Raw genomic sequence first — 13,438 nt, 5'->3', positions numbered from 1 at the left:
AGGTCGTATGTCCAATGATCATTAATGAACAATCCTTCTAGAGTCGACGTGTTAACGGTTTCTTGTGAGGTAGAAGCAATGTTAACCCTCGTGGCTTTACTTGTCACCAACGATACTCTAGAGGGAACTTCTGAAGGAGGCAACTCAACAGGGCCTTCTTGGTAAGAAGTTGGCAGGATATCCACATGGACACTCTTTGGGGGTGTGGGGTCCACGTGCGATGTGAAAGGAGATTCCACTTCCCCACCCCCTTCGTGTGCTTCATTTGCATCAGGTTCTGAGCGAGTAGCTCTACCTAATGTTTCCATGAAACGGCTAAACATACTAGTACTAGGCTGTGGAGCTTCGGGAGGTGCATGGCCTTCTCTCTCAGTGTTTTGGGTAGGGTATGCTTCCATGATTTCTGAGTCGGAGGAGGAATCACTAGCGGCTATTTTAGGGCCTTGGGTGGTGCTACCTTGTGTCCCCGCTGAGGGTCTAGAGCTTATCGTGGATGGGTAATGGGTGTCCGTATGAACAGAGGCACCCTCAATATGCTCGTGTTCTAGCACCCGCCCAGAGCGTAAGTGCATGTGCTTCTGATACCCTAAGGTGTCAAAAAGCTGCTCTAGGAGGCCTTGTGACTAGTTTTTAGCGTGTTTTTTGTTTGTTTTTTTGCTAGATTTTTTAGAGCGTGTCGTGGAATGGGCCGTGTGATAGCTCGAAATGAGCGTATCGGTCATAGGGTCGTGCCGTGCTTTACAGCCCTCCGTTTGGTCACTCTATGCCCTCGGAATCCCTAAAACTGTCAATTTCCAGTAGGGAACTAGGCCCAAACTAGAAAGTCTAAGGGTGCAAGTGGGAAGAGAAAGGAGGAGAGTGGAGGACTTGTCCCACATGCTCTCATTCTCTCTTGAGGGAGTAGGGTATATATATAAGAGTGAGTCTAGTATATATCATAAGACTGAGAACTGAGGCCTAGGCTTGGGCTTGGGCTTGGGCTTGGGCTTGGGCTTGGGGAAATGATCCCGATCTACCTTTTATACCAACCAACCCGTCCGTTTTAAGAGTCACGTTTTTGAAAATTGAAAGCGCAGAAATGCAAAAAATTGCAGAAATTGAAAGCGCAGAAATTGAAAATGCAGAAATTGCAGAAAATTGAAAAAGCACAGATAATAGCAGAAATTGAAACTTGACAGAAAATGCAGAAAACGCAAAAAACAGAAATCTCCACACACTCCTTCCCTGCCTTTCCTATGATAGAAATTGCACCACAAGGAAGCGTAAAGTGCTAACCGAGCTTAGTGTAGGGCATATCCCCGGCAACGGCGCCAAAAATGTGCGCTCCTTGCCGCACTGTCGAAGCAAGGGACTTGCCAATACACCGTGTGCGAGCCACAAACGGCTCCAAGCACACAACAAGCCTAAACTAGCAAGCTCAAGAGAGCAAAGGGTGTGTCACTCACCGCTCTACGCTCGCCTTCGTGGTGGATTCCTTGCCGCGATGAAGAAGAAGCTGCAGTCGTGCCGCGCTCAACCGCTTCGCCGCCGTCATGCCTTCGTAATGCTCGATCGCACACACACTCTCCCTCTCTCTCTCTCTCACACACAAACACACACACACGAGGAGGTGAAGAAGAAGAAGATGGAGATGGAGCAAGAGCACTCTTCTATTGCACAAATGAGAGAATGAGTAAAAATTAGGTTTAGTTGGCTTTTATAGGAGCTCACCCCATTCACACTTGGGCGCCCATGCTTAACCAACTAATCCCTTGAATGTCCGTGTTAAAGTGCGCCTCTCATCGGCGATCACTCTTACCCTTTTCCTATTGGTCCGACAAGCCCGGTACCTGACTCTACCGAATACATAATACACGTCCGTCGTAGGTGATGGGGTGTCCGTGAGCCGTGAGGGTTAACACATATCCTCTTCTCAAGTATGAAGCTTCTACACTAAACAAGAGGATTAAAGAGGAGCCGATAGTGCCACTGTCCGAAGAAGATATCACCAAACCAGAAGGTGTTAAGCTTATTGTGGACTCTCAGCCAAAATGGAGGAAGGCAGGGCTAACTAAATACCCACAGTATTTAGTACATCTGGTAGAGGCGCCTAAAATAATCAAAGACAATCTTAGCTTTTGCCCTCTACCAAGGATGCGGACCTGGAAAGAACAAGAACTGCTGAAGAAAAGCCACCCCACGTGGCTCAACTACCCAAAGCTGCCAGACTTGAAGGCAAGTGAAAGAATGAGTGAGAAATACATGGTGAAAACCCTAACGGGCGCCATTAAATTGTTCACTGGCTCGCCTGACCTCTCTTGCATTATGCTCAGGAAGATATGTAAAACCCTTCTAGAAGTTTTTGAGATATTTAAACCTGGACAGGCAACAGACAACATATTTTTCTTCCAAGATACATATAGATGTGCGTATGAATTGTCTGCTCAACCTTCCCATGAGGTGATACATGCCCTCTACCAGCGAATAATGCTTTTGCCCTCGTACCATCTACAAGCCTTTGAAGAAGCCTTCTACACCGGTTTCTTCACCATCGATACAAATATATTCGGCCCTACATTACTGGCCCAGCATGCACGGTATGAGTCTGTTCTGAAGATGCGCGAAAGCCTCCACTGAAGAAGCAGTTCTACTATCATGTTGGCGACGACATGATCTAGGAGGGGGGGAGTGTTAACGACTGGACACACTCAACGGAGGATGATTGCCCGGCGGGATACTAATTTCATTTGTAATCATTCCTTAATTGAGAAGAAACCGTCATTTCACCTTTGTAAATAGTGGGGCTTGCAGAAGCTTCCAAATTGTATCCCATTTTTGACATTTAGACTTAGAAAATGGTTAAATTGGAACATTAGGGTTTGAGATTGTAAGGTATTTATACCACTTTTGATCTTAATGCAAAGGACCCTTTGTCATTTTCATAAGTTTGTCTCTGTGAGTTGAGCGTACTCTGTGTACGAGAGAGAGAGTGAGAGTTTATCTTGACGCGACGCTCACACTGATGGTTGGAATCGAGTGCGTAGAAGTACAGCGTGTTACCCCCGAAGAGAGCTATGCGCCAACACCTACATTGCCCGTGTACGGCCCGGCCTCACGATATTGACCCGCAAGCTATTTCTGGTGATTCGGTGAGCATATGATGTCTGTTTTCGCATTTCAGCATATCCATGCGTTCGCAATGAGTAGAGCTACGCATTAGGCATGTTAGTTTCAGAAAACGTCGACCTGTAAATTTCTTACGTGATTTTGCACCGGGTGTTTAGGGTTGGGGTTTTGGGTCACGGTCCTTAGGGAGAGCGACCTATTGGTGTTAATAGGATTTCCCTCAAGTTCCATAGCGTTTCGAGAACGTTTGATGGGTATTTGACTCTTGAAAGCGTTGTATGAAATCTTCTCTTGTGTACTCTTGAAGGCTGTAACTTAGACATTGGGTAGAGACCTCTGTAGGAAGTAGTCAATAGTCGGTCGAGTGTAGGTTGACACCCTATGCTTGCTTCCACGCACCTGCAGGTCGAGCTTCGTCCTTAGCTGACAAATCTTGTTAGGTGAGTTCTCGCTGTGCTGATGCAACAGCAACGGATTGAAGCTTGGCTCTTCCATGGGTATGGAGGTATTTTGAGCTCGGCACATAGAGCTCACGTACAAGGTGGCATAAGGGCCACAAGCCACAAGGGGTAAGAGATTCAGCTTTCTATCAGAAGCAAGTTGCTGAGTTCACAATAGATTGACAATAGCTCACTGTTTGCTCATAGCTTGAGCTAGAAATTTCAAATTAAGAAACTTTTTTTTATCAAAATGAAGATCTCTATGAGGTCTACGACTTTGTAGAAGAACTTGTTATCTGTTTTGAAGTGTAGATATTTCTAAAAATGAAAATAAACAGGGTGTTTCTCAAGTTAGATTGTGTATTTGAGTTGAGTAAGAGAGGAGAGAGAGTGTAGATAGTGAGAGCAAGAGAAAGTCAATCTAAGCTCTTCTATGATGCTTTGATTTCTTCTTTGACACACATATGCGATAATACACATGGCTTCGACCGCCTTTTCAGAGCGAGTTTTTTTTACGAGCGATATCAACTCTCAGATGTCTACAACAACGATATGTGGATCTTGACCTTCATAGGAATTTTGTTGGCAAGATTGTACTTTTCCCAGGCACAGACCTTGAAGGACATGTATACTATATGCAGATTGATAGTTTCTTATCTATATGTTGATGAGCTTTTTGACTGACATGTTAGTGTACTAGATTCCAAAAATTATTCTCACAAGTGGTGTTTTTTGTCAAAATATATTAAGGGGGAAGAGGGGAAGGATCTTTGTGCCAAGATACGTGTGAGAGAGGGAGGAGATGGACACGACTAAAATATGAGAGATACAATGATATATTAAAATGGAAAGCTTTATTATTCATAGGACTACAATGAGATACAATCTAAGTATTTAAAGTACACAAGCAAGTACTTTAAGGTACTTTTTACTTTTTGTAGAGGGTACTTTGGAGTACCTTGACAAGTACTATAAAGTACCTATAATACAAGTACAGGTACTTTTGAGAGACTCAATGGATGATCCCCAAACCCAATCTAGAGGCTAAAGTCCCAAGTACAATGAGGTTTTTTTCCTAGATAACAACACTCTATACAAGATTCATCTAATGCCTCACAATGTCTTTCACTATGTTCTCTCTTCTTCTTCCCAATGCTAATGTGTGAGTGTGCTTCCTAGTATCATCACTTCACCGCGTTGTTAAGATCACTACCTAAGATATAGTGGCATCCCTACTCTAGCCCAATATCATCTTGGAACTAGGCAACAATACTAGGCTCTAGGCACTAGGGTACTCCTAGGAACAACTGTGTACAAAGGGACCAGTGCAGCCTTCTCTACTGCACTATCTATAGTTGGTATAGATGACTCCCCCAACTGCATTTCCACAATTCCTTTGGTAGGAGGATCCTCCACGATGAGACAAACATCCCTTCGTTACACTTCATTAAAAGATCATGGTTATATCTCTTGGCAGGTCACTCCCAAGTTGATATGTTAGCTCTTGTGTGTGGAGTCTATAACTCTATAGCTTTGCAGGAAGCCAACTTGGCACCTTTACCAAAAATGGTAGGAGTGGAATTATAGTAAGCTCTTTGACGATATTGTAGTCCATATTGAGTAGAAGAATTTATTTTTGTATTGCTCCATGAGATCACTGTTGTAGGTGGCTGATATTGCTCCTACAAGTCTACCTGTAGACCTCTTGAAATTGCTCGTAACTTTTAAGTACTTTTGGTACTTTTCCTACCCGACTGCTTGGTAGTTACTATAGACTCTTCCCACATGTAGATGGGGTAAAATCCATGACCATGGCAATGTATCCTTATTCCATGACATCATACTTGAGTTCATGTTACTTACTTCCATCATGCCTTTATCCTTAGCCCTTGTTCACACATGTAGTAAAGATGATGTGAACTTGCATATTTTGACACCCTTCCTCAAGTTCAACAACATCTCTAAGAAGTAGGCAAGATGGGAGAGATGATCTAAACTTGGATCTTCAACACCTTCCCTCAAGTTCTACATCATCTCCAAATAACCCTTGTTAATGAGGAGAGATAGTGTGAACGTGTATATCCAACACCTTCCCTCAACTCTTGCAGCATCTTTGACCATTCCTAAAATCAAACAATGTAAAGTTATGATGAAAGGATTCTTCTCTTTGATGAGCCTTCCCTTGATCCAATGATGGGATTTCCTTTGGTTTATAAGCTCCATCATGCTAGCTGCTACTTCCATGCTCCAAATGAGGTGAAGAGTCGTGAGTTTGTCTTGTTGACCTCCGACTTTGACTTGCTGAGAGGTTTCCCTTGTCTCCTTCCTTTGAGAGCCCTTCTAGTCCTTATGGATATCTCCAAGATTGCTTGATGGGTTCCATTCTCCACCATGGCTTCTTTGCCTCCTTTTGTGTGATAAGATGGGCATTCTACCTTCCATCTCCAACTTGTCTCCTTGCAGCCTTCATGCAAAATACTTCCATTGCTTGCATCTCATACCTGCAGCAACACATCATTGTGGTTGCTTTTTCTCTTTCTCAAGTTGATTTTGAGATAAGCATAAGTGGCATCCTCTTGCCACACTTCATGGGGGAAAGAGAGGCTAATCTTTCTTTTGACTTTGGCTACAACAAATGTTGTAATCTCCATGTGCTTTGAAGAGTTATCCTTGCCTCTTCCATGGCTAGTCTTTTCCCTTATTTGAGACCTTCATGTAGCTTTCTTTCAGCTTGATTTGTCCTCTTTGAAGACTATTGATTTTGCATGTTGATAAACTCCATCTCGATGCACATAGGTGGTGAAAATCAACATTTGCCTCTTCATTCACAAGATTGTTGAAGTCTTTGTCTTCTTGATCCTTCATGGTGATGTATGAATCACCTTGTCCTCCATGATTTCTCCAAAAGCAAGGGTTCTTCCTTGAGTGTGCTTCCTAGTAGCATCACTTCACCACCTTAGATGTAGTGGCATCCCTGCTCTAGCCCATTATCATCTTAGAACTAGTCAATAATTCTAGTCTCTAGGCACTAGGGTACTCCTAGGTACAACTGTGTACAAAGGGACCAGTGTATCCTTCTCTGCTGCACTATTTATAGTTGCTATAGATAACTCCTCCAAGTGCATTTTGAGGATTCCTTTGGTAGGTAGATCCTCCATGATGAGAGAAACATTCTTCTTTACACTTCATCGAGAGATCACACTTGTATCTCTTGGTAGGTCACTCCCAAGTTGGTATGTTAGCTCATGTGTGTGCAATTGGTAAATCTGTAGCTCCTCAAGTAGCCAACTTGGCGCCTTTACTAGAAATGGTAGGAGTGGAATTAGAGTAAACCCTCTAATCAAATTGTAGTCCATATTGAGTAGAGAAACTGCTCTTTGTACTGCTCCACACATCACTATTGTAGGTGGCTGATTTTGCTCCTACAAGTCTGCCTATAGAGCTCCTGAAATTGCTCCCGACTTTCAGGTTCTTTTGGTACATTTCCTACCCAACTGCTTGGTAGTTACTGTAGACTCTTCCCACGTGTAGATGGAATTAAATCCATGACCATGGGAATGTATCCTCATGCCATAACATCATGCCTTTATCCTTAGCCCTTGTTCACACATGTAGTAGCGATTATGTGAACTTGCATATTTCAACATTTTTCCAGTGTGGTTTATGGGGCACAACTATTGTGCTCATGTACAATGATGGTGTGGGTTACTTCAAACAGTTTTTCAGCACATTTTTGTGCAATTGTTGCTATATATGCATATCAGGTATCAAGTGAGATAGTTACAGGTCACTTGTGGCAGATTCACAAGTTTACGAGAATTGTGGATAGGGTGTAGTTGTCCATAGATCCACTCCTTTAGGAGTGAGATAGATTGCCAAGATTTGGCAATTGATGTATGCCATTTGTGGATTTTCTACCGAGACATTGAGTATCTATGTATGGTCTATGTGATTTTTGGTGAGATTTTGCTTAATTTTCAAGGGAAGCTTTGTTCGCTTTTCCCTAAAACTTTTCCATGCTTTTTATGTATCTATAACTTACTCTCTAATGGTTTTGTGGTCGAGATTTACTCCCACTTTGATAGTGATCAAGTTTTGACTCACTTTAACAGGTTTTGTCAGTTTTGAACACAGATTGGTGTTCGTGCATCCACTCTTGCAAGAGTGAGGTTTATGATATGTCATAGTGGCTACATGTAGACTTATGGTATGCATTGGTTTTTATCTCGATGAGCATTCCAATCGTGAGTCTAATGCATATAATTTACAGGTAGTCACTGGTTATAGGTAGCCGAACTTGAGCTTTGGCAATGGTTGAGTTATTCTTGCACTCGCTCTACAGGTTCCAAGTATATTTAGCAGTTGGGACTTGCATCAATGTGACGATTGCAGAGCACAGTGTGGATATACTATTGCGAGAGATTTCATGTGTTAATGTTCTTAAGCACTACAAGTGCTGGTGAGCTCTTTTGAGAGAATTTTATCCCTGCATGGAGCTCCTTTGATTCTTGGTTTGGTGTACTTGTCTTTTGGCATTGGTTTATGCACATTAACCTTGTACACAGCGTAGAGCCATAGCTCTTGTTTATCCCACTTTGGCATTCACCTATGGCACTTGATATGCATGATAATTTTTCCACCATGACGACTCATGTGAGATAGTAGTCTCGTTCATGTCAACACTTATGTTGGCATTTTCATCACATGGTGGACACATTAGATGATGTTGATTCAGATGTATGAGGCAATAGAGGAGATGCATGCGAGATGCAGATGCAACTTTGACACGTGTTAGAGAGGTATTTGTATGATGGTATATGTTAGTGATGATGATGTCATGATTGCCTCGAGTATATCTCTTGCAGATATGTCTATGGATAGCACACTTTCTCCACAGTGGTTACTAGATGGCAATGATGCTTTCCGCGTCACACCATGTCGTAAGTGGTCTAGTAGTTTTTCTCATGGGAGGTTTGATTGTGTGAAACTTACTAATGGTTCAATGTGTGACATAGAGGGCACACATGAGATGTATGTTTGTCATTTCCCAAAGGTGCATCATACACACTTCATCATTGTGATACGTTCCTCGGTTGACATAGAGTTTGATATAGATGAGACAATTGAGAGATAGTGGATGTTAGGTACTGCTTGAAGAGTTATCTTTCTAGATGTGTTGCAATTTTCTAGTCATTGCAAGAGGATCTTGGATTGGCTTGGTCTACCCTATGCATGTATCTGTGTTATGAGACGGCATAGTCTCGATTGTGTTGTAGATGTGTCAACAAGAGATGAGACGAGTCTCTTTCGTGGATCTTCATAGTGATGTGCATGATAAGTCTGTAGATGCAAAGTTAGAGTGTCCATGCTCTAGCGAGAGACAACAGATTGATCCACTTAGGACAGAGATGTCTCCTACAGTGGAGATGAACGATATGGAGTTATTTGACATGCTCATGCTAGAGGGTGATATGGTGATGCTAGGACATGTGGATCTAGTTCTGTATGGATGACGACGGAGTGACAACTACCCTAGAGTCATCATTGATGCATTCATACACGACTAGTTCTGGTGGTGATGTAGTGAGTTTTGAGATACCTTCCACAAATTGATTGGTAGAGGTCATTGTGCATGGCATTGATACAATTGGCACGGATATACTGGCAACAATTATGCGTTTTTCATCAGCCTTTGGGACTCTCATGTATGACCTATTAGTGTTGAGACCCAATATAGCAGCTACAATGGGAGCATTTGCAGTTGAGGTTGTTAGTTGTTCAATGACTAACTCCAGCATGATGCATTATGGAGCAGTAAGGGTCATTACAGGATACCTACAGGACATGCATGCTGATTCTAGCAAGGATATACTCTTTCACACACCTCTACAGCATATACAATGGCATCATCGACTTTGAGAGAGACAAAGGACATAGGTTGAGGCAAGATTTATACCTATACCTCTTGTACATACTACGAGGTCCTATAGTAGTGCCACTTGTTGGCACATTTGCCTTTAAGTGGGAGATTGTTGGGATAAAGGCTGTGTGCCTCTTACCTCGGTCAGATATGCCAAAGATGTCCGACCGCCCATCATTTGTACACACGCCTTATTCTTTACTAAATAGAAGAATAAGGGGCTCTCTCACATTGTGGTGAGTAGCTCCACCCACATAGAATGTCTTCTGCTCTTCTCCTCCCTCGCACTCCTTACGCATTGTTCACTACTTCCGCACCTAACACTTATGGGAGAAAGAAGACTGGTGGCAGAGTCCACAAGGAGCTATTATTGTTCATGATGCGTTTGAAAATTGTGTTTCTATGTTATTATTGTTTCGATTGATTATCTTATTAGCTCATATGACTGCTCATACAATTGCAAAGTTTGTCTTTGATTATATTTGGTATCGATTTGGTGTATCATGGGTTTTTATCTCTCATAGAGATTAAGGATTCCGTGGTAAGCTAATGTGTACTTTGGTTGAAAAATTGGGTATTCAACACAGATTTTGTTCACCATAGCATCCTTAGTGTAACGATCTAGTGGAGAATACAAATGGACAAATAGTCAAGGTGCTCACCACATACATCTACAAGCAAGTGGATGAATGAGTGGCCAATTTGGTTAAGTGTTTTTGGGCTTACAGAACTTATAAAGTGGCTACTAACTTTATAAGAACATCTAATCAAGATACTCACCAAGTACATCTACAAGTAGGTGGATGCATGGGAGGACAATTTGGTTGAGTGTTTTTGGGCCTACAGAACTTGTTATAAAGTGGCTACTAACTTGACACTGTTTAATTTGGTTCATGGCAAAGAGGCAATCTTGCCCATACATATACAACTTGGAGCACTAAATGGTATATTTCATGTCAATAATGCTCAAAGGGATATCGTGCACGATAAGATCACTTGTCTTGAGACATTGCAAATGAAGAGAGAAGCTATTGCAGAATTTTATGTGAAGCAAAGAGAGAGGAGGATTGGCAAATTCAATCAAAGGTTGCCAAAGAATATATAAGAAGGTGACTTGGTGATGAATTATGAAAGATATTTGGATTTTGCCTTCCAAAAGAATTTACTCAAACTCAAAGCTTGTGATGCAGGTTTCATGCCAATGTTTGTGTTGGGTTTCAGGCCCCGTGGCCGTCGCCTTGTGGCCGGGCGCTTGCCCACTTACTCTATTATTTATTCATAAGGAGAATAAGGAGAAGAGAGTAGTTACTCTCTATAGATCCACCAAAAACACATATGCCTCTCCATCCCCTTCCCCTTCTCTCCTTCCCTTCCCTTGCACTCAGCAATCGAGTCCATCAAGCGGTTTTAGGGCCCAAGAGCACGGCTCCTGAGCCCCGGCTAACCGCACATGCAGTGACCCCGAGTGAGGCATGCATGAGAGCTTGAAAGCTTCTGCAGCAGGTCAAGTGTGGAGCTAAGAAAAGCAAGGGAGGTTGGCACCTTGGAGAAATCGGGTGCAGCAGCAACAGCAGGAGGACCGAGGTGTTGAGCATAGAAAGCAAATCGAATAGGCTGAAATGAGGCCACATGTCGCTCACAAACAAAGACTTGAAGCCTTGAGAGCATTGCATTTTTGCAGCAGGAGTCGAGAGATTTTGAGAGCCTTGAAGTCTTGAGATATCAAAGTGAAAAGGGCTTGCATTGAGGCCAAGCACCAAGCATTGAGCAACCAGACAACAAGCTTGAGATCAGGCATCGGCAGTCAAATTGGGCAGCTCTCAGGCAGATTGGGGTAGGCAGGCAACATGAGTTTGGGGGTTTTGAGCAAGAAGCAAGTCCACGATTAGAGGTTACAAGGCCAAACACCCCCCCCCCCCCCCCCCCCCTGCTCGTCATCTCATCAGGGTCAAATCCAACAGTTGACAGGGAGCCGAATTTAAATTTTAATTTTTTAAGCAAACATTTCCATGTGTGCAAGGGGCTACTTCCACCCCTAGCCATCGACCATCCACTCTTCTCTCACTGCCTCCTTCCCGCTCTCCGTCTAAAGCTTGAGAAATAGCGAGAGAGAGAGAGAGAGAGAGAGAGAGAGAGAGAGAGAGAGAGAGAGAGAGAGAGATAGGGAATAGGGTTTTCCAACCTTCACATTCTCGGCCTCGGCATTCATTCAACGGGCTCAATATTGGCGAGCTCGGCATTGGTACGGGGAGTACTCCCATCCAACAGTAGGAGGCGCTCTCGATATCGGCATCGGTGACTTGCCGCTCCACACCGGCACATTGATTTTGATCTGGATTCTTGCGCTTTGACATTGGCTCGACATTACCTCTCATTGTGGCAGATTTTTGACATCTGACCCCAACATCAAGTGTTCCCGTGGATGAGCGCTCTCCCGCAGCCGGTCATGCTTGCGACATGCATGGGCGAGATGCCTCCATCATAGAGGAGTGACACCCGACATTGGCACCGAGCACACCGGTCGGACCTTACAACACGATTTTTGGCTACGACACTCTTGGTGGCTATTCGACTAGCACATTTTCATTCAGTGGCAAAAATAAGCAATACCAACACACAGGTTACATGGGGCTCTTGAGCCCGTTCACTTGCAGGCACAATGCTTTTTTTTGTAGACAGATGCATGTTTGCTTTAGCTCGCCATAGTGCTATTGAGCTCTTTTGAGAGTAGATATCCCTGCAGGGATCACTTTTACTACATGCAACAAATTTTGGTGCTTGTTTGAGCGAGGTTATTCATGTACGTCGAGTTACGAACTCTACCCATTGTACTACGTGTGGAGTCATTCTTAGGCTATTTTGATAGTTTTCTTGGCCATTTCTGAGACTCGACCGGAAGATCCCTTTCTGAGACTGTGGCTAGTTCTTTTGTGTCTGCATTAGGCTTTGGAGGGTTGATAGCGTGAGGTTTTCTTTGAGTTGGGATATTCTCGAGTGTTGAAATACCTTTGGTGATACAAGTAGCTGGATTTCCCCTCTTTTGGTACCCTTGCCATAGGATATGTATCTGGGCAGTTTCTTATGCTTTTGATGTCGAGTTGGCGGTCACACAGTGGTGGTTTTGAGTAGTCAATGCCCAATGGTTCTTTTGAGTAGTTTATGTGTTTTTTGAGTTGAGTTTTGACTCCTCATACAAAGGAGACTCTATTGGATGTTTCCCGCAAGTTGAATTTTCACTCCTATTCTAGGGGAAACTCTGCCAAAATTATCCCAGGCAATTAGCCATAAAGTTTTTGGCTACATTCTCTTGAGTCCTGGCTACAAGTAGTGCTTATGAAAGAGAAGAGTACTACATCAAAAAGTTTGATGGCTCAAACTTTGTCATTTGGCGGCAATGTATGCAAGATGTTTTGATCAACAAGCTGGCTTGATATCACCCTTGCGTGCAAGAAGAGAGAATGCATACACTTGAATGAGCATGCTATGGCAATCATTCGCCTAAACCTTGGTGAATCCAAATACTTTACCATAATGGAAAAGACCAATGCCAAAGATTTGTGGGATGCTCTATGTTAGTCTAGGGATGGCAACATCACCTCAAACAAGGTTTTCTTGATGAATAGATTGATGCGCATGAACATGAAAGAAGGCAGTAATGTTAGTTCTCACTTGAACAAGTTCAACAACATGTTTTTACAGCTTACTTCAAAACGTCTCAATTTTGATGATGAAATGAAGGCTATTTTTCTTGCTATGTTCGCTACCATCATCATGGGATACCTTCAACACAGCCATAAGCAATTCTACACCCAATGGCAAGCTAGATCTTAGCGGTGTTGGTGGTGCATTGTTCACTAAGGAGATTCGACGTCAATCTCTTGATGTGAGTGGGCCTGGTGATGCATATGTGTCTAGTGGCAATTGTGACAAGCAAAGGCAGTGTAGTTGTAGCCACGGTCATTCACAGGATCAT

This window comes from Adiantum capillus-veneris, chromosome 15, assembly GCF_014529385.1.
Source record: "Adiantum capillus-veneris isolate H3 chromosome 15, ASM1452938v2, whole genome shotgun sequence".
Lineage (NCBI taxonomy): Eukaryota > Viridiplantae > Streptophyta > Polypodiopsida > Polypodiales > Pteridaceae > Adiantum > Adiantum capillus-veneris.
The sequence above is the reverse complement of the archived record's forward strand: the minus strand, read 5'-3'. Positions refer to the sequence as shown.